The sequence below is a fragment of the Columba livia genome, chromosome 2 (assembly GCF_036013475.1).
Source record: "Columba livia isolate bColLiv1 breed racing homer chromosome 2, bColLiv1.pat.W.v2, whole genome shotgun sequence".
Taxonomy (NCBI): Eukaryota; Metazoa; Chordata; class Aves; order Columbiformes; family Columbidae; genus Columba; species Columba livia.
In genome coordinates, this window is record NC_088603.1 from 57,971,234 (window position 1) to 57,994,352 (window position 23,119).

Below are 23,119 nucleotides of genomic sequence, written 5' to 3' on the forward strand. Positions count from 1 at the left end.
TCCTGATTAGGGTCTCTGAAGTCTGACTTCTGTCTCTTGCACTCCACTGAAACAGTCCTTGGCAAGGACTTCCATCAAACGTAAAGCTGCAAGGGTATAATCTTTCTTATTCCACAATTTATCAGCACTATTGACACCAGCTGTATTCTTTTAATATTTCTTTTTTAAACATTGGCTTCCACATCAGTAAGCTTAATAAGTAACAGCTAACAGAACACTTTCTTGGTAAAGTGAATTAAAATTCACTTGGTTTTCCTTAAGTAACTTTTAGGGGCCCTTTCTCCTTTGCCAGTTACGTGATGCATTGTACCTGGGTGTGCTCCTCAGAAGCACACCTCCATCCTGGCCACAGACAGAATATTGGTCTAATAGAAAAGAGGAACTAGGGCTGATCTTTGCTTATACTCTTATCTCTCTGAGAGCCAAGGGATTAATTCATAGCATTTTCCCCTATTTATGAATTCTCCAAACAGTATGAAGAATCCCCTTATCTGTACTTCATTAAAAGTATTCTCAAATTGCCTCAGTAAATAATTTTGGTCTTGTACATACTTTCAGCCTTCTCTATTAAAATAAAGTATATATGCTGCAATATAAAGTGCAATCTTCTAAATTAACTTGTAGAACTATACAATTTTTAAAACACACTGTACAGCTGACTGCAATACGCACTATCAATGATGTAAGTTGTATTAAGCATTCAAGCAGGATCCAAAAGTAATACCTTTTAAATTACATAACCAACCAAATGCAAGCCATAAAATGCAGATTCTTAATTCAAATATGCAGTTATTAATTTTTCGATGAGTATGCAAGGATTTAAAATGAATACAAAGATTAAGTTTGGTTTTGAATAAACTATAGAAAAATACTCATTGGCTGTTCAAACCCACTGCTTGGGGCCAGCAAAACCTTTTCTTTTAGTTTTTTTATTGTAGAACTCCAGATATCAAACAATTTAGAAAAATTACATGTCCTGCAATGTAAGAGAGAACAACATAATGTGTTGGCAGAGCACATAGCATGGTGAGGTTGCTATCTCTTGTGGTCTGTGAACACTGCCCTAGGAAACATTATTAACAAATTGGAGTTCAACTGTCGAATACCTGTTGCTGCTGTTTGTTTAGCATGCCAGGGAGTGAAATGGGAAGAAGATCCTCATTTGTCATTGGTATATTGACCATACCTTATTTGTTTGATATAAAAGAGAAGTATCATATTTAAACTCATTTATATTTGTGACAATTTTAAAACTGAAACAGGAGCAACCTCACTACAATTTGGATGTGAACCCATCTTTATTTACTTATAGGATTATGACCATCTCTTCCCATTCTGGAAGAACAAAAAAGGTACCCATAGTACCAAAGTTTTGATCAAGCCTTGTATCAAACTTTACTACAATTTTTCACAGAATAATTTAGACTGGAAAGAACTTTCAAGGGTCATCTAATCCCACTCGCTGCCCAAAGTAAGGCTGACTTCAAAGTCAGGTGAGGCTGCTCAGGACCTTGTCAGTCTAAGCTTTGAGGAGTTCCAGAGCCTCTCCAGATGACTTGTTCTGGTGTTTGGCCACTGTCATTGTGAAAGTTCCCTGATAAACCATGATTTTCCCTGCAGCAATTTGCAACAACTGATTATTGTCCTTTCACTGTGCACCTAAGAGAAGAATCTGTCTTCTCTAGCAAGACTCCTACAGGTAGCTGAAGATCCCATCAAAAGCCTTCTCTTCTCCAAGCTAAATAGTCCCAGTGCCCTCAGTCTGGATATGGCACATCCTCCAGCCCCTTCACCACCTTGGCAGGCCTTCATTGGTCTGGCTACAGTTTGTTAGTGTCTTGTATCATGGAGAGGCAAAGCCAGGCATGGTACTTTCAACACTCAAGTGCTGGAGAGAAGAGTCCCTTCTCTCAAGCCCACGGCTACATCCTGGCTAATGCAGCCCCATGTGTGGTTAACTTTGACTGCAGTAAGAACATGCAGCAACTTATCCTCCTTCAGATCCATGAACACAGGTACTCGCACTGATGTACATATAGAGTTATTCCCTCCCAGTCAGGTGCAGGACCTCCCACTTTTGCTGGGCTTACAAGATTTCTGCCAACCCAGTCTTCTAGCCTTTTGAGGTGCCTCTGGGTGGCAGCCCTCTGCAAGTCTCATGAGGATGCATTTTGCCATGCTATTCATTAATCATTTGGGACATTTTTGTATTTAGCATGATTATACTGCATTATAACTTTGTAGAGAAGTCAGAACAAAACAATTTTTCCATACCTAAAAACCTGCTTTTGTTATTAATCATCTTGACAAAGCTATTAAGAATGTTTTTAATATTACTGAAAATCAGCAGCTTCTGACAAAATTATTCTGACAAGAAAACATTAGCTCTTATTTGGATTGAGTTAACACTTATTACACGCATAGGGAATTATGTCCTAGTCTGGACAAGCAGTAGTCCAAGTCCTATTTTTAATATGTGATTTTGGGGCACGATTTAGGATTTTGAGACAAGCAGCTCTCAGGAAGTGGATATGTATCAGAAGGGCAACTGTGAAACATGAACTAATTTCTAAAGTATCTCTGCTTGATGATCTAGTGATTACTTTGCCCTGTATTCCAGATCCCTTTCCCCTACTCCTTCACAAATAGAACTAGGGAAGGTGTTACAACTTCTTTAACATTGTTGAAATAGGACAGAGCAAAACCAGCTTTAAGGCATCATCCTAAAGAGGACAAGCCCCCTCTACTAAATGTGCATTAATATGTTCCATGTTTGTTAATATCTTGAAAGTGAGTTTCTTTCGCAACTTTATTCTACCATACCAATGTAATTTTTTTCCGAAGTTTCCATGCTCAGCAAATAGGGTGCTACCTGCTCTGCACCCACAGCTCTTTAAATCCCTTTGTATGTTACACAAGGACAGAGAAGGCACCCCAGAAGAATGTCTGTTTGTATCAGTCTTGCAGAAGAGAGATCATTTTGATGAAAAGGGTGGGATGTGCATCAGCACTTCATTATAGCAGGGGTCTGTCACAAGCTTTAGATGTGGATCCAGATATCCCAAAATACAGAAGCACGTGGTCCTCCTTTTATAACACATTTGGGCTGCACTCTAATGATAAAGAACTACCATTCAAGTAACAATCAATAAAACACCTGATGTGTTTAATATTAATAGTTACTAACTTTTGCTACCAGGCTAAACTTACAGCATGTTTCTTTTCAGTTAGAGATATAAAATAAGAAAACCCAACATCCAAATTTCCAGGCAATGTCCAACTAAAATAAAGGACTTTTCACATATATTCTCACTTGGCAGACCATAAAAGAGAAAATTGGTCCACTAAAAAGTGATAGTAGTGAATCAGTGACAAGGGTGAAGAGGCAGATCTGTTAATCGATTATTTTGCTCTAAACTTTCCAGAGGGCAAAGAAGATTGAGGTTTGTTTTCTAGTCACAGGACATACTCCAGAGGACCAGAAAACAGGAAACCTACAACCTCCATTGAATAAAAAAACCCACAAAATTTATTGTGCCAAACAAATTATAGTCTAGTTAGCATAGTTAAGGGAGAAGGGGGATAGGTGAAGAAATGTTTTGAAGGACATATTATGAAGACCTCTGTGTGAGTAATTTGATTCTAAATACCCAATGCGGACCTGTAAGCGTCCTGCTTAAACTAACTCATTTTTATTCTTAAGAGATAATACTGCTGCAGCAGGAGCAAGGGAACTTCAGTGTTTCATACACTTAAATTTTCAAAGAGTAATAAGGTTCCACGCTGAAGGTAATTGAATAAGGCATAGAGTTATGGTACATAGGTTAAAATAATAGCGTTAGGATAGAAAATTAGCTCAAAAATAGGCAACAATGAAGAGGTAATAAAAGGTGTGAAAGAAGAGAGTTTACTAGCAAGGTATCTCGGAGGTCAGGTAGCTTTTAACTAAAGCATGCAAACAATTTCACCTCTTCTGTGCCTGCTGCAGTTGTTTTATCCACAGGGACTGAACAAACACAGAATATATAATGGAGACCCAGGATGTACAGAGAACAGGTAAAGGTTGGTCTTAGTTTGTTGACGAAATAAAAATAGTAAATGCCACACAACCATGATTATGCAAAGTTATACAAGGACACCATGTGGCTCCAGACAACCAGGAGTGCAGATAACAGGAAAGCTGAGACAGCCTGCTTGCAAGCCTTCAGTGAGCAGCAGTAAAGTCCTGTGATAGTGCACTCAAGGTAAGTTTTATTACAGCTCTGCTAAGATTTATCACAGCTCTGCTACAGCCTAACAGCTGTTGGTTTTCTCTTTGGTAGATGGACATGAGTAGTCAAAACTTCAGGTCAAAGTCATAGTCCTCAAAATCTGTGCTGAGGCTGAAGGGAGAAAGAAGACAATGAGCTGCAGATGAAGTTCCTGGGAGCTCACATGCTCCTTATATGAAATGTGCCTGCAGTAGAGATGAGGGTAGAAGATGGCTGGGTTACCCAGCTTATGTCTGTCTTCAGGGGACTCCTAACTTTTCTGCTCAGAAAAAAGCCTCTCATGTTTCCCTGTACAAGCTGATTCAGGCACAGAAGCCCTGCAAAAAAACAAAACAAAACCCACAGGAAAAAGCCCAGTAACTTTAGTTAACAAGACTCACTTCAAACTTTCTCTATAGGCAATGTGGTGGGAGATGGGAAGTATGAGGGAGGAGATGCTGCTGCTCTCTTTTAAGGTTTATACTGGAAGCTTCAGATATACCAGGGGCTCCAGACAGGAGGTTTTTTTTAAACTAAGCTCCAGCAGAAATAATTAGCTCTGATATTTCTGTTGACCCACTGGTCAACACCTACATTGAGATTTCAGGAGCAGCTTACATTCTCCAAGAAAAGAGGATGAGACATTAATTCACTTTCCTTATTAGGTATGAAGGCAAAGTGGCTTTGAAGCAACATCAGTTTATATGGAGAAGAAACGAAGCTGGCTCTGCACACTCAGCTGTAACTCATATTGAGGGATGAACTAAGAAGCACCCAGCCCAGAAAACTGCTGGATTCCTTCCCTCTACATTAACTTGCTAATTTAAAGAAGCTGCCTGAGGATTTCTTTAGGCAAGGCACAGAAAAATCTGAACTCCACTTGAGCCATTCTCCAGCATCTTAAAAATAGGGAGCAAGAAGTTCAGTGTCTCAGCAATGCAAATTTGACACTTGTACAAGGATTTTGACATGCATCAGAAACAGTGGAAGCAAGGGGAAACACTTCAGCATGTATGTAAAGCTGGCTGAGCTGTGTCAGCAGGTATTTTAGAGCTGGAATTTGCACAAGGTAGTTACAGAAGAGAGATGGCATACAATGATTTATTGAAGAAGCATTCATGCTTTCAGTTTCCTCCCTCACCAATGAAGTTATCTAAAAGCCATCCAGTCTGCTAACTAGTGGTAGATCTGAAGTGTCTTCAATTTAGAATATCCCACCTTTGTATTGAAGTACTTATTCAACAGACACCCACTGACTTCCATGGAAGGTTGGTCTAGGCAAGAACAATAATTTTCAGCAGAATGTGGTCCTTTGTATGAAGTAGTTAAAGAAAGACTTTATTCAGTGCCATACTTCAATAGATTAATGTAATTGGCTTGCTAATAGTGTTTTCTATAAAAAGAAAACAATGAACAAGTTCTGTTTCCCAGTGTGACAGATGAGATTTTATTATCTTTTGCTTAGCTGTGTCAACAGGCCACGTAGTACTTTTTTGAGGGAAGCCATAAAAATATAGACCTTTTGCTTAGCCTGTTCTTCAAGAATGCAAGTAGTGACCTACCTCCTACACTTTGATAATTTCCTCACTTTGAACCAATGACATTTTTGAGGACTTTGACGTAGCATTTCTTGGTTTAGTAACAGCAAGTAGCACTTCCTGTTTTCAAGCATTATGGATTCAAACTAACATACAAACTAATTGAAAACATTGTTTTATCCTCAAAACCTCTTCTAATCAATTGTCAGAAGAGGACTTAGAAATAATTACTATGCTTATGCAAATTTTGAACGGAATTACATGTCAAAGTGACAGAAAGAACAGCAGTTACATAGCACTATTAGATTAAGGAAGATAAATAAAGATATCTTGACATGACTGATTCTACCATAGCTGCTTATGTTAGAAATAGCTTAATGGAGAGAAAATGCCATCTCCAAATTGGACAGTAATTGCAAATATGGATTAGAATACTTTTCCCTCAAGTCATGTTTAATTGATTTCCTTTAACAGAAACAAGGATATTTGAATATTTTTTCCAGAGGTTTGTGGACAGTTCCAAACAAGTGGCAGTAACTCATTGGCACTTCCATCTTCTGCTGATGAACATTATTATGTATGAACCAAAGAAACATAATACACCCATGGCACATTCTTGAGGCAAGTTTTAATTGTAGACATTTGCGATGGAAACATTAAGATTTGTACATATGAAATATGAATGGCAGTGCATGTGTGTTTACAAGCTTCAGAGAAACAGCATGACAAGGGTTGAAAAAATAGCCTGTTTTGATAAAGAAAACGTCATTCCCAAGACACCGTTCTCAAGATCAAGATCAAGGAAGGTTAGTTAATATGAAGACCAGAAAACCTGTAGTCTGATGAGAGCACAGCAGAGATGTGTCATCAGCAGAAGATGCTGCAGGAAGATGTAGCAGGAAGATAACAGCAAGGTTGCAGCATCTCATATGCTGTTCTTTATCCTGCTAGTCCCTCAGGAACAGACATAATCCTACAAAACAAGTGAAAAATCATGCAAGGTTACCCTTCATTGTCCAAGATTCATGAAGGCCCAAGCAAGAAACATCCTTAAGCAAAGGACCATCCTCTAACAACTGCTGCCTTCTAAAAATAGGCAAGCTTGGTTCAAAAATTAGTTTTATACCAATCAAGAACCAAAGCAATGAATTGAGACTGGACAGCTGGCATCCCTTGTCTTATCTGTAACACAAATTATCTTGGCTATAGCATTTACAACATGCATTTTGTTGATTTTGTGTGTCATGTATGACAATATGAAGTAATGAAGTCTATGAGAAAGTGAGCATGTAAAATCAGTTTACTTGCAGATTTTGTAAGCCAGTATTATGATTTACCTCAGAGAGAGTTCTTAAGAAAATTCTTGACTGAACACAGTTGTACCTGGGAACAGGCTGCCCAGAGAAGTGGAGTTTCCGCTCACTGAAAATACCTAGGACACAGCTTGATGACAGTCTAGATGAAATAGTCTAAGATCCTGCTTTTAAGAAAGGCTGGGAGAGGCTCTATAAATGCCCTCCAACCTAGACTTTATATCTTTTTATGACTCTTATTTCATATGATCTCATTTTGAATCTTATTACACAAGAATCTAAATGTGTTTAGATTGTTTTAGCCAAATGTTGTGAACCTCATATTGGGTAAAGTTTGGAATTAGTTAGAAGAATGAAGTATGGGGGGGTTTTGGGATGGGAATTTTTGTGAAGTATTGGATCCTGTTGAAGAACATGTTTTTGTTCTGAAGGACATATAGGTTTGTTAGAATAGCAAGTAAATTTGTTAGTTTGAGTCTTCTGAGAGAGATTCATATGAAAATATTATGATTTCATCTCATAGGCTTAGCACAAGCAGTGGGCTCACAGATCTGGCCACTTGGGAAATGCTTCTAGGCTCTAGACCTACATTGTAAGATTCCTATGTACCTCAATGCTTGTTATCCAATGTCTTTTCTGAGCATGGAGAGATTAAAAGCAAAACAGATGAGATGGCTGATAGCAAAAGGTTCACGGGAGGGTGATCAGGTTGTCAGTGGTGTTACAGGAAAAGTAAAGACACTACAAGGCTGGAACTCCTCTCTGTGCTATATCGAAGTAGCCAGAGAAAGTAGTGCAGTTGCCAATATAAAACAATGATGATCCAGATTAAAAAAAAACCAAAAAAACAACAAAACCAAAAAGCAAAACCACCATGTACAAAAACCCACAACAAAACATTCCCTGAGCTCACTGTTATTCCCAGAAAAAAAACTTGCATCTATTCACTTTCCCTACATCATCTGTTCCTATTACTGTCTAAAAATATGCATTTTTAAAATGTAACCAAATGAAGCACTCATAAGGACATAAGGATAGGAAGTCTAGGTACAAAGCCTGCAAATGCCAATTATCCACATGAGTAATATTTAAAAATGACTTCAAAAAAGATTGCACACTTCTCAAAAGCAATAACTACCACCCCATGCTATGTTCTGTAAACAGCACAAATGGCATTATACATAATTATGCCTGTCAGGAAATTCTATGCAAGCCCACTCTACCAGCACCTTTCAGACAGAAGGTGCAGTAGCCTCACTGCAATATGCATTGGCCAAAGCTCCTAAAGATTTGGGTTCTAATTATGTAAGAGCAACATGGGCACAAATCTCATTTACCCCCGTGCACCCCAGCAAGGGGGCTAGCATAACTAGGGCTGCCAGGTATGAAAAGATTAACTGCTGTGTCATGTCCATCTCCTCCCAGGCAAGCTGCTGTAAAATCATTATGAATGACTGTTCATACAACCTGTAGGCCCCTAATCTCAATCAAGGGGGCTTTGGGTATAGAAACAGCCAGTAATATAAAAGGCATCATACCTGGTGCAGATAGTAGCAGGTGCATGATGACTTCTGCACACACAGAGGTCACACTGCTGTTGCAGGTTTCAAAAACATGCAGCACACCTGTATTACTCACACCACACCAAGGCTGCTATTATCACCTACTTCCAGGAATAGCCTGGCCACAGATGCAGACGTTTTTGCCTCCTACTTCTTTGAGCATTAAAGATCAGTTTGCACAAGAACATAAAAAGAGGTATCAGCAAGTTCAGATGAAGTGTGTTCAAAGCTGTGAATAAATCTGTCAACACAGCATAGTGCTGCACTCTGTAGAGATACCTGCACTAACTCTGAAGGAATGTCATGTTATTGTAGCCCTACTCTTATGGAGAAATACTAACAACTTGCAATGCTGTCCAAGACATAACCAGAAAGCACTTTCAAACTATCCCAGGATTGTCTTCAATCATTCTTAGCTCACTCTTGTAGTGCAGAAGACTAATCTTCTTACTCTGTAGAATCTGGGCTTTAAAATAAGATGCTACAATGAAATAAGAAATCGAAACAGGTCAACACCGCAATACCTCAACACAACTAACGCATATTTCAAAAATTTCAGAGAAAAAAATAAAGCAAACCATGTTAGCTGTAACTGATCAAAACAGTATTGGGTTCTACTCCTTTCTTTTTTTGCCCTCACACAGAAATAAAATATTTTACACATACAAATATATACTTCCTAAAACATCAGAATTTGAGCTTTCTACTTTTCATATTAAAAGGAGCTTGTCATTTAGAGTAGTCTATACTTTATATTAAGAACCACCTCCAACACAGAAATAATCAGGTGCAATCCTATCTGCTATTCATTCACACCATTCAAAACCAAATCTGCATGAGGTAAATATGTGCATATATTAATAAAGCCAGTTTTAGTTAAATCTTGCTGTAAAACATCCTGTTTAACAGATTTTTTTTTTCTCAGAAATAGCACCAGAGAAGTTTTCAATACTCGAGACAAAGCAATTGAACAAGACATTCTAGAACTGACAATCTGCCATAGCATATTGTATATCTAATTGTTTCTCCAATAACTGTTCTTACATACTAATTGCCGATCTCTAGCTATTTTATATTGGTTAGCGTCATCACACCACAATACAATGGCTTATCTCCTTTGTTTCCATGACAGATTTATAAATGCAACACATAAATACAGATAAAGAGGCCCAAACTCCCTTCCCTTTACTGTTTAACAAAAGTCTGAGCTTAAATGTAGCTAGTTACCTATTGAAGTTACCCAGGCTGTCTTTGGGAGCCACAAATAGCAGCTCTGGCTTCTGAAACACATTTTCAAAGGCTGTCACCTACCTATGTATGGACTCTGGAATGTACAAGAGGTACTATGTTTTATTAGTAGTAAACTACACTATTCGCCTTTTAACTGTTTCTGCATGGGACAGCACATGAGATCTGATCAGTAGAGTTCCTTTATTGTCTATTTGCAGTGCCATTGCTCAGATTTGAATAGACAATGTTTTTTATTACACAGCAACTCAGACTAATGCTTTTGAATACATAGTAAGATTGCAGTGAAATTTCTAAACAGCTGATCCAGTTTTGTTCATTTTTTTTTAAACCAAGATGCTACAGTTTGTGGGTACTGGTAGGCCCCAAAATGGAAGATGTGATTGGGATGTAGTGGTTCTGATCAACCCAAAGGTGAAAAAAGGACTAATGAGAACAGAGCCCCCAGACAGATCTGCCATGCCTTGAAGCTGTAGTAGAGCCTCGTACTCCACAGCACTTCCAACACATTTTATAACCCTAGCAGACACTAGAAGTATTATAGGATTTTTAACAGAAGCAAACCTTTCATGTACTCTTGCAAAGCCTGTAAGTTCAGCATGGCTTCATGGTGAACAGATAACTTTGCATAGAATGCTGTAGTGGTTGCTGCACATAAGCCACACATCATTTTTCACTCTTACAGAGTATCACAGGAGATTTGTGGCCCTAATATGTTGATACTGAGAGCACTGGACTACTCAAAAATCCTGTTCAGAGCAAAGGTGAGGTTATGCAGAGGTTTATAAAATACTATTGTCTTCTAGTTACATGAAGTGTATTCCTTTCAAAAGCTGTGGTCCATTAAGGTATCAGAAAAACCAAGGCTACTTTGTAGTAACTGCACCAGATTAGTAAAGTTTAATAAATACTTAATGACTTAATTAACTACACTGCAACACACTCTTCATAGTGTCAATTACTGCACTCTAGATTAAAAACCAACCAACAACAACCAAAAAAAAAGCAACAAAAAAGCCCCCAAAACCAAACCACAAGAACTCAACCACCCAAAAAGAAAAAAAGAACAACCAAGCAAACAAACAAAACACAGAACAAACACACACAAACAATCACACAGTTACAAACTGATCCAGGAACTGAGTCTTCCTGGCTTTCTAGGACCTGACTTGAGTAACAGCAGTCACAAGAAGATGCTTCTCCTTTACTGATCCCTGAAATTTCCAGCTCCTACATCAGCCTATGCATTACAGCAACATTATGCTTTATACTCTTTGGGTAATCTGGATAAAAGTATTGGCGCTGCAGTCCTGAAGAGTTATTACCTCTTTGCTTTGAAGTGTCACAGATGTGCAGATGAGTTTCCTGCTAGTCAGGTACTTTGTAATAATCCAACCAGGTTAAGATATAAATTTAAAAGCAAAGAGAGAAAAAATGTTTATAAAAAGAGTCAAAAAGACATCGGAAATAAGGTAAGCTGTTACAGGTTAACCCTAGGAGGCAGCTAAGCACCACAGCACTCCTATCTCCATTCCCTCCTACACCTTCAGTGCGACAAAAGAAGAAAAATAGGAAGAGTAAGAGAAAACTCATGGGTCAAGATAAAAATAGTTTAAATAAACAAAGGAGAATTGAAAGAAGAAAGAAAGAAAACATAAAACAAGATGAAAAGGCACTCATTACTTCCCATGGACAGACTGATGTCCACCCAGTGCCAAAGCAAAAGATGCTAACTTCACTAAACTCCCCTTCTCTCCATTCTATTGCTGAGCATGACATTAAAGAGCAAGAAGTAGCTCTTTGGTCAGTTTGGGTCATCTGCCTGGTCGTGTCCTCTCCCAGCCTCTTGTCCACTCCCAGTCTCTTCAATGCAGGGGGCACAGTGAGAAGCAGAGGTGGCCTTGATGCTCTGCAAACACTGTTCAGCAATTCCTAGAAAAGCGTTGTCCACACTGTTTTAGTCATGAATCTGAAACACAGCACCATATGAAATGCCACCAAGAAAATTAACTTCATCTTGGCCACACCCGGTATGTAAGGAAAACCAATCAAATTGCTGTTTCAAATTCAAGTCCCAAACTTGAGGACTTGTAATAGCTACACTACTATGTGCAGCTCAGAAGTTGTTCATCATGTAGTGTAACACAAGTCCAAGGTGTCAGGCCAGGTGCTTTTTCCACCACCTCACACTGCAACCATGTGAGACAACAGCAGCTGAAGAAAACTATCATTTACTGTCCTGCCTGTTATTTTCGGTTCTTCTTACTCCCCATCAAAAAGGGGCAAGATTTTCTGCTTGTTGGTTTGTTTTTCCCTCCTTTCCATCCTTCTTTTAGGAATTGAAAAATCCTCAAGCAAAGTGCCTTAATCAGTGGAAAAAGCAAATCTCAGCATGAAGCTAACCATACCCTAAAACTACCATTTTAAGTAAAAACACTTTCTAAAACATCAAAGAGATCAATGCATGAAAAACAGTTGTCAGATCTTGAAGCTAGCCCTGATGGCAACCAACCATGTGATGATAATGGGTTTGGGGATCACTGACTCCTACTCATCTCTTTCAAGTGTGATATGTTATTGCCTACATGTATAAACTTCTGTTTTTGCTGCATAGTCTAATGATCAGGTAAGAATAAATGAAGTTTTATGAAGTATGATGTTTTACAGACTGCAAATTCATCATCGTATGTTTATTTGCTTTACCTTTCAGAAAAATAATTCTGTGTGCTTTAATGGATGTTATAGACAATTCTCTCCTTCCACAAATACCCATGTAACATCTGATGTCTTCCACCTGACGCACATCTGCAGTTATTTCCCATGTTCCAAGGCCTCCAATCCGTTATGAAGCATTTTCTTTCCCTCTTAACAGCCCCAAACAGATGACCTATTCTTAGAGAATAATCTCACTTTGAAATAGGGTTCAGCATAGTCTTACAAATAGATAGCACCTGAGAACAGTCATCTATGTCTCATACAAGCAGAAGACCACACTTCAGAAAAGTGTAGGTCAGTCTGAAGCCCAGAAGAAAAGCTTTCCTTTATCCAAGGACAGCTGGACAGTACAGGTGATCAAAATCCTTTTGAGGATTACAAGTACCTAACTTATTTTCAGGGTCAAAGTAGGTAACAGTTATCTCAACTGATCCCCATCTTCCTCCTTACTTTAAAGCCTGGATTTTACCAATCAGACATGCATCAGTGGCAGAAATACACTTCTTCACTTGGCAACACGGAACTGTTGATGGATTGCTGTATAAGCCCTGCTGATTTACATTATTTTACCATTGAGACTAAAGGTAATTTATTTTAGGTGGCTGGGAGGACATCAGATGCTTGCAGCATGCTCTGAAGTTTGCTTTACCTGTCCTCAAAAGAGATTGAAACTATTCCATTTACATAGTTATTTTAAAATTGGGCCTCCGTTAGTTCTCGTCTCATTCTGACAAAGCGCTGAGTGATTTCTGAATATAGGTCATTTTGACAACACACTATTCTTTCAGTTCACCCCATACAATGCTTTTTCTAAACCACAGATTTGTATTTGCTACATTACTATAAGAAATACAAAAAGGTCATTAAACCAAATAAATTTCTTTAAGGAACATCCATAAAAATGTATGAAATCTACTGTCTTGGCTTTCAATTAAAACTAAAATCTTGTAGGCTATTTTTACAAATGGGACAGATTCAAGCAAGAAGGGCAAGTTGTGCACAAGTGAGATTAACCAAAATTCGTAATAATTCAGACTGAATGCTGCTTTGCTAACGTTTTCCTGCTGTGCTCTTTTTGAACTTTACATTAAGCTTAATAGGATTCTTTTGAGATATAGGATTCAAGAATTATGGGCATTTTTTACAGAGGTTAACTGAACATTACAGGTAGACCCAAGACATAAGAGTAATCTCTAGAAGCACATCAGGTTATACCACATTTTAGCATACTGTCACCTGGAGCTTATTTTCCGGTTGTACATTCCTAAAACATTCTTACCTAGAAGCTAGAAAGAGATTCAAAAGATTTGATGAAACAAGATCATATGGACATGTACTGCACTAGTTATAATTTTACCCTAAAACCCACAACACCCATAAAAGACAGCCTAGTCTTGTCAGAGTTGGAGATATTAAATGGCAAAGAACTGGGCCCAGGGTGGGGTGCTATCAATGGCAGCAATATGGAACATTTCTGCAGCTGATAGTCTGCTTGCCCAAAGAAGGCAGCTTCAAGGAAGAGAGATGACAGCAGCTGTGCCCAGCAAGACCCTGCTTCCAGACACCCTGACATGTCTCTCTGTTGTTTTACCAAGTCCAGAATCAATAAAAGTTTCTTAGCTCTTAATGGGTCCCCAGGAGACAGGCAAGGACAGACAAATGCCAAGACCAGCAGAAGTGCAGCTGCCTATATCAACTCAGGAACATAGAACTGGATGAAGCAGAATTACCAAAATCCTCAAGGAGAAGATCAGAAAAAAGGAAAAATTGAATGTATTGAGTATAAACTGCAGTGAAAGGTGCTACTATTTGGATCAGTCTATAGGCATGATGCTACCCTTCAACTTCACATGCCTAGACTGTTCTCCAGAGTCAATTTGTCCTGACCCAGTGACAAAACACGACAAGACATCTCACATGTATTTAAGAACGGAAATGCATATGACAACAAAGCTGCATTCTGACTGGGCCAATTGCCACAGTCATCATTACGCTCTCATCATAGTCTAACATTTAATTATAACAAGGATCCTGCATATATAATGGAAGTTCATAAAATCTTCTACCTTACATTCATTTGCAATATTTTTTCCCTTGGTAACACAGCAAAAGAAAGTCAGGGAAACGACCCCGAGCTGCTTGTAGTAGCAGTCACAAAGCAGCACCAAAAGTTCCCTCATTGCTCTTTTAAGTACAGGCTGCTGCAGCTGCTCAGGTAAGCTGTAGCAAGTGTGGCTATTTATGTTGTCGAAAGGACAAAAGAGGGAAGCATAGAGTTAACACCAAGATGGCTCTGCGTAGGGAAGCAAACCTTGCAGCAGCTGGAGGTGCAGCAGCAGCTGAACACCCAGAGGAGTAACACTTACAGAAAACCTTTTCCCACACAAGAGGGAAATCCAGGACAGTGATGCAGCATCACAGACTGTTCAGCCAGATATGCTCGCAAGGGCAGGCATGACAAGCTAACAGGCAAATACACCCTTGGAAAGCCACACACTACTCCAGGTTATTTTCTTCAGACATTATACAGTTCCAGCCATACACGAGCTGGAGTCACATCACCAAGGAGTATAAACCTTCCCAACTACAATCTGAATCCCACTGCTCACATTTGTCTTCCACCTCCCCAGAGTTAGAGCAGCTGAAAAGGTGGCAGCTTTTAAGCTACACTGAGCTGACTTTGACTATCAGCATACTGTGCATTTTCTGAAAGACTAACTCTGCTATTGCACTCCTTTATTGACATTATATTGCACTATTCAATTTTAAGAGCAACTGCAAGTCTCTTGTCTTTTCTCAGTGTTTTCAGACATTAAGTCTCTGTATGAAAATTGATGTGAAGGCATTGTCTGGTTCTTCTGAAAACACATTCTATCATACAGTCACCAAGACTAACACAAAAGTCATCTCTCCCACCCTTTCATGTGCTTACCATTGGGTGGCATGACTCCCTGTCCACAGCTCTGCAGTTTGTTCTGCAAGACATTCCGGAAGTGTAGAGGCCAGCTAGGTATTGAAGTGCAAAGTTTCAGTTTTTTTCCTTGGAGGCCAAGTACAGCTGTATGGGCCCAACTTGTATCTTCCATCTTCAAACTTACACAGCTTTCTCTGCTGCCATATGAAGAGGTATGTCTGTGGCAGACAGGGACCATGAGAAACAACTAGTGGTATGCTGACTACACTGGCAAAGCCAGGTGTCAATACAGGTCTAAAGACAACGCTACCTACAATATATTTCTGGAGTACATTCAGAAAACACAGGCAGTAAGCCAGGAGAGCAGAAGATATGTGAATAGTGGTCCCATGTGGAGCCTCTTAAGGGCAATTAAGTCTTGTTAGCACCCTCAGGGCCCTGTCAGCAGATTTGCTGATGTCTTCTTCTGGAGAACTCCACAATAAATGCCAACAAGAGTGCAAAATCATCAAAGTTTGTCATCAGAAATCTAGAAATGGCAATACCATTAGGAACTTGCTCCCTGCATGCTTGTAAGCAGGTCCTTTCTGCAGGACTCATTTCAGTCCACTGAGTAGCTTTCTGAGTTGCTACAAACCCCATGTAACGCCCCTTGGCACAAAGCTCCTCTGAGACAAAGCTGTTCACTCCCTGCTTTCCTTCTAGCAATCCTGTGTTCTTCCTTCAAGCTCTTTGCCACTTGTTCTCCTGCACCCCATTGGCCCTTTAACTCTGATAGATAATTTTTGTTACGATTTCCTTCCCAGGTACATAGATTTGTCACCTTTCCTATCCCTTTTTCTGTGAGCTTCTGAGAAGCTTTCCTTATAATTGCCTGCATTTCTGGGAAGGTCCTCCTGGCTCCCTTTGTTGGGACTTCTTGTTTGCGTCTTGCAGGGATTCTGCTCTTGGGTCTCCACAAAAATCTTGAATCATATTTTCTGTGTTTTCTCTCTGTCATTTAGGAAATCTTGGCTAACATGTCATCTCTGCTTCTTCTGTCCCAGCTGTTTCCATCTGGATTGAGACTCCCCAGCCTTTGGCTAAATGCCATGCTCACAGAAAGAGAAATGTTCATGGGTCTTTTTTTCCCTCTGGGGAATGGTGTAGCCTATACTTCATCACCCGCTTGGCTGCCTCAGGCACAGTGACAGGGTGCCTGCCCCCTACTTAGACTTTTACTGTTTACAGTTTTACTGCCAAAGGTTAATGAACGCATTGTTGTTCCAGGTCTAGAAAATACATGACTCCTCCTGCAGTTTCAGCCTTTTCTCCTTTAAATAATTTCCAGCAGGAATTCCCACACTAGTAGACACTTGACAGGTGCTATCCTCTTTCATTTTTGTCTGCCTAAATCTTGGGCCATGGTACTCCAGCATTATTTCAGACTGTACAGCAAGGCTTTTTTTGCTATGCTTTAAGGTCCTTTAAAATGTGTTTTAATCAACTTTTAGAGACTTTCTCTGCAGGAGATGGTAGGTACTTAGCCTTTTCCCACTCCTCAGCTCTACGCATCAGGCAAAACTTTTCTCTGGCATTAAAAAAGACTGTTGGTAAATTATTTTTCTTAATACTTTGGAATATAGATTGCAATATCCATCTGGGTATTCAAAGCTGTTGCATGAATGCTTCTTCCATCTTGAAGCCAGCAGACTGACCCTGAGGCAAGGCTGCTGATCACAAGCCCAGTAAGACTCCCTGTGAGTGTTGGAAGCAGCATCTCAGCTCAGCCTCAAGCCTACTGGGGTAGTTGTAGTGCCCTCATAAAACTGGCATATATTCAGAATAACATATGCTGCAGGATGGGGTGAGGCACTGTCTTTCAGGAGACTGAGAAACACAACGTGTTCTCTGCTGAAGAGCAAGGCTGGTGCCACGGGCGCATTTTGTAACACAGACCCACCTATGAGTTATCCTGTGGCTGCAGATTTAGCTACGGAGAGGCAGCACTGGAGGAATAACAGCCTTTTACTGCTAGGAATGACTGAGCCTGAACAGCTATTGGTATCTGAAAATGTCAAATGACTGGGCTTTGAGAAAACTAATAACCACCCTCTCTTGCCCAGGAGATTTTTTTTTTTTGCATGAATATGTAAGCAGGTAACACAGAGTTCGAACAAGACATTCAACCTCTCAGATATAAAAGCTACAGTTCCAGGTTTTTGTTGGTGTTTTGTTTTGGGGTTTTTTGTTTTTGTTTGTTTGTTGTTGTTGTTTTTTTGTTTGTTTGGTTGTTTTTTTTGTTTGTTTTCCTTCCCCCAAACATACTGCTATTAAGCTTGGATTTTTAAAACCTCGATCTCATTTTGGTGAGCTTCGTGCTGTCCAGGATAGGATGTCAAATGTAATATGATTTCAGTCGGTATTTTAGGGATGTACACACAGATCAGACATAAGAAGACACCAAGCTGCTGAGCTCAGCTTAGTCCAGGCAAGAGTCTGGTATGTCTGGGCGTGTACAAAACAGATTATTAGTAATTTAAGTAACTGCTGCTAAAAATGGGTGAAAGCTTGTGATGATGTTAACTCAATGTAAGAGGTTAGTGCCTTCTTCAGCTGGAAGTGACTGGTTCCTTAACAGAGAGTAGCTGGCAGTTGGCATGCTCTTCCTTTCCACCAACTGATAAAGTTCACTTGAAAAGTTTTCAGGGTTTATTTTGCATTGTAATAGAAAAGGAGCTGTTGTTATGTCTTAGCTGGGAAGAGGTAACTTTGATTAAGTGTGTAATAAGTTGTATATGTGCTCTTTTCTGAGAGGTCATGGAAATTGTCAGATTTTTTTTTTTTTTAAGCTGGTTCTTGTCTCATAGCCCAGATATCAGAATCCCAGAAAGGAGGCAGGTTTGAAAGACATATGAATCTTATGTCCTCTCCCGGCATTGTGTTTTACACAAAGCATCAAATATATTTCCTTGCACAAGCTATTAATCAGACTTACATGCTGTTAAAGTTGCTATTAAGCCTAAACGGAGAAAGGACACTATGTATGTTTTATTTATCCCTTCTCACTGGGATTAGTTTTGTTCATAAACTCATATGCTTTGTATAATATATAGTAAAATGTGCATAAGGTACTCCATTTGGTGAGTCATCTTCACCTTCATCCCTCCTAATCATTTCTGATTAAGAGACACATTTGATGCCAAAGAACAGAACGGACTTTTAAAAATATTCTATCTCTGTAAAGACTAAGAGCGCTGCATGAATATGGAGACATATCAAACGATCAGATGGAAACAGGTGCAGGTAAGCTCACCCATGTTTTTAAACAATCAGAAGGCAGGCAATCTGGTTAGATTGAAACAGCATGTAGAAGTGTCCCAAATGTGTCTGTACAATAGAAACATCAGAATTGGTTCCAGACAGGAGGATAATATGAAAGTTTCAATTTATTGCAGTAGATGCAACTGATAAAGGCAGATCAACATTTATTACTTCAAAGAAATGGGATGCACTGGAAATCATCTCTAAAAGGGAAGGGGGCCAGCTAAAGCAATACATTCCAGAAGACTACCCTAGAGTCACAGATATTATTTCTAAAATGACAGGAGTGCCCACAAGCGTGTCCAACAGAAGCCTCCAGGTTCTTGTGTAGTCACCTTGAAATCTTCCCTAATATGATGTTAGGATTTACGAATTATCCTGTGCTCCTTTGTATCTTCGACTGTGCCACATTTAAGCAACAAGTGCTGCTTTGAACTCATCTTCTTGAGACAAAACCCAGTATGATCCAAATGACAGACCCCACCTTCTACAGATCTCCAGTCTTCTTTCTGGACTTGCTTCACAGACTCATTACTGTGCAGTTTTCACCAATGAGCTACATAAAGTTCAGAGCACAAAATCTGTGAGCAATGCACATCCTCTGAGGATCATTTATCTGAATCAGGAGGTGATGAAATTAGTACCCTGTGACCTCCACACAGGAGTAAGGCAAAAAATGGTGGTAACTACTCAAAGCAGGAGATGGTTTCTTCCCTACCCTGTTGGTTCCCACTCCATCACGAGCCATCCTTGATTTTACAATCAATGTCTGAGCTAATCACAGGGCATAGAGGAGGTGAGCATCCAGTTTTTGGAATTGCATGCACTGGGGGAACACCTGGTGCCCCTAAAGACAAAGCCTTTCTTTCATAAAGATGTTCCTAGGTGAATAGTGAGTATACTTCTCTGCAGGTCTCTCTTCATCTGCTATTCAGGCTTATCTCTAATCCTGTGTGTGTTGTCTCTGTGATGGATATAGTGAATTCAGGTGCCCTCTCCCCAGTTGGAACAGCCAGCACTGTTCCGTGACCTGCTATCAGTCGCACCTCACCTGCAGAGGTGAGCGCACTACCTCAGCCAGAGATGTCTCACTGCATTGCCCATGGAAGCAAAGCTGTAATTACTTCCTCACAGTCTGTGCGGGCATGTAACACATGGGAGCAAAACAGCACACACACACATGGAGGAGGCAGGTATGTTAAGCAACACAAAGAAATGTAGGAAAGAACCCAAAGATAAATAAAACTATCCAGGTGGAGAACAAACCATGCCCTCTCTCAATGCCTCTGTGAATGTCATTCCTGGTCATCGGTTCTACTTCATCTTTCCCCCTCCTCCTGGCAGCAAAATGCTGCCACCTGCAGTAACAAAGCTGACAACTTTAACTGATGGTTTCCAAAAGACACCCACCTTTTTCCAGGAATGATTGTTGTGTCTTTCCTTGTTTCTCCGGGGAACCACTAAAGCTGGCAGGAGAGCTGTGCCTGCATGGCTACAGCAGTACCACTAGTGCCATTCCTTGGTTAAAGGAGTGCCCTGGAGCCCTTGGTGGTGGCAATAGTGCCTTGAAGTCTAGGGCCGGCCAAACAGCAATTCTAAGGGGCAAGGGCCACAGGCAATCAGGAAATACGGAGAGGAATAACTTCTGTAGTTCTCTTGAGCTTTGCATCACTGGGACAGGGACAGCAAATGTCCCAGAATGAGCAGTGGTAGAGTTGTTTGCTTGGCTCAAGTTGACAGGACTGGATCACAAAGTTATCTACAGCTACAGACATCCTGCATCTCATAGCTGTTGCTCACACACATCTTTTGTCTTGGAATCCTGCTTTCATACCTAACTATTAAATGTCCAGTATATCTACACGTGGTTGTATCATGCAGGTCTATGCATTGCTTCTCTGGTGCCCTTTACATTGTTGATAATCAGATTTACCTAACATGTGCAAAATTCATGGAACACCCAGAAAGAGCTGTTTGTGTGGTAGGGAAAGATAAAAAGGGAACTTCGTTTCACACAAATATTCCATGAATAGCTTTCTCTTCATATTTAAACTTTATAGTGGAGTATGAGATACAGCATTTCTTTTCATATTCAAAGTTTACAGTGCAGCTTCAAATACATGTTAATATAGAAGCTGTAATGTATTCTGAGTTAAGCTGTCATAAAACCTAGGGCTTTTCACATCATCACTTTTGAAGGTCAGTGCCACAGAGAAAAAGAAGCGTCTGTATTGGATCATCATGAACGTTTGTAATATATTGCAATAAATACTGCAATATATTTCATTTTTATACGTTTTTGATGAAGAGGCAAAAATGCATCTTCAACAGTTGCTTTTCAAAAATTGCTCATCTGTTTGGAAAGGCTGTAAAGGAGATTGAAGCTAAACATTATTCATGGGTACATTACGGCTCCTCACCGAGACCACAGCTGAAATGAGAAGAGGATTCCAATGATATTTCATTTGGAATATTGATTTTTCTGAGCTCGTCCCACAAAACTATTTCATGTGTGTTCCAGGCAAGTATGAGAAGATGTAATTATCGTAGCTGACATTCTTTCCTAAGTTTGTTTTTCTTTCTCCAACTTGGTTATACATATTTTGTTAATTTTGTGCTTTGTTTCTCTCAGAATGCTAACAAGGGCAAAGTTTGCGCCTTTGTAGATTTTTAAAAATAAAACTAACATTGTGTGTTCAAGAGAGTACCTCAATCAATTCAGAAGTGATGTGTGGAATACCTCTGCCCCTCACTGCACAGTAATGAAAAGTAGCAGTTATTCAACTGTGAAACACCACTTGTCAACAATTTACGTTGCTGGGTGCAGAAACCTGGAAAAGTCCCAGTCTAAAGCACGAGCATAAAAAATGGGTGCAGTTCCCTGCCTCTACCTGGTGCTTCGATGCAGTCTGAAAAGGCACAGAAGCAGCTGGGTTCAGTTTGAGAAATGATAAGATAGAGAGTCCACAATACAGCTTTTACATTAGATTTAGTTATGCAGCCTGGAGCCTACCAACATGCAGTTTATATAAAGCAACACTTGACACCAATGCTCCAGAGCGTATGCTGGCACAGCAAAGTGCAGACTACCACAGCCATGCCAGTAACATCCCCGAAGGACTGAAGAGGTGGGAAGAGGTTGTAGACATGTTAGTAGAGTACTCCATTTGATCTGTCAAAAGTCCAGCCCTGACTTTTTAATTACAGCAGATTCTTCCGTAGTTAAGGTACAGATTTCACTTTAAGGTTGCCTAAGGACTGGACTGTCTCCGAAACACCCCTCTCATCTTGTCAAGTGATCTCTTCAGGTTACCATGAGGCACAGTGACAAAGGAGCAAGGGGGGTTTACTGCAGTTACTTTTCATGATGCTTTAACCTTGAGGAACTGAATTCAATCTGACTCCTGGCTGTGTAGTCAGCTCCCAGAGTAATGGAAATTACTGCTTGTTCTGCATTCCCATGTGCCTGGTGGCTGCCAGTAATAAAACTGCATATTTTGAATGGTTTCAAAAAAGAAAAAATCCCAGGGGAAGTGCTGGGGGTGCTGGTTGACAGCTGGCTGAACATGAACCAGAAGTGTGCCCAGGTGGCCAAAAAGGCAAAGAGCATAGTGGCTTGTATCAGAAATAGTGTGGCCAGTAGGAATAGTGAAGTGATCGTCCCCCTGTACTCAGTGCTGCTGAGGCCCCATTTCAAATACTTTTCAGTTTTGGGCCCCTTGTTCTAGGAAAGACATTGAGGTACTAGAGAGAGTTCAGAGGAGAGCGATGAGGCTGGTGAAGGGTCTGGAGCACAAGTCAGATGAGGAGCAGCTGAGGGAGCTGGGGCTGTTTAGCCTGGAAAAAAGGAGGCTGAGGGGAGACCTTATTGCTGTCTACAACCACCTGAAAAGAGGTTGTAGCATGAAGGGCCTTGGTCTCCCAAGTAGCAAGTGATAGGATGAGAAGAAATGGCCTCAAGTTTGCACCAGTGAAGGTTCAGATTGGATATTAGGAAACATTTATTCACGGAAAGGGTTGTGAAGCATTCTAACAGGCTGCCAAGTGTAGTGATGGAGCCATCCTCCATGGGCATGTTTAAAAGGCATATAGATGAGGTTCTTAGAGACATGGTTTAGTGCTAGATTTAGGTTATGTCTGGACTCTTAATGGTCTTTTCTTGATCCATATGATCTTTTCCAATAAAAACTGTTCTATGACTCTATGAGTTACTTCTTACCCCTCTCCAGAAAGGATTTGCCAGGGCTATGGATAAGATCTGAGTGTTTTCCCACAA

The 23,119-nt window shown here is 40.0% G+C and overlaps 1 long non-coding RNA gene across 1 annotated transcript in view; it reads right to left on the reverse strand.

Annotated features, from left to right (window-relative positions):
* LOC135578501 (uncharacterized) overlaps nt 1–15,945 on the reverse strand; it is a 38,020-nt gene extending 22,075 nt beyond the window's left edge. The window contains exon 1 of the long non-coding RNA XR_010470212.1: nt 15,559–15,945. This is a non-coding gene — a long non-coding RNA (uncharacterized LOC135578501). The remainder of the gene's footprint in view (nt 1–15,558) is intronic.
* Nucleotides 15,946–23,119: the final 7,174 nt, after the last annotated feature.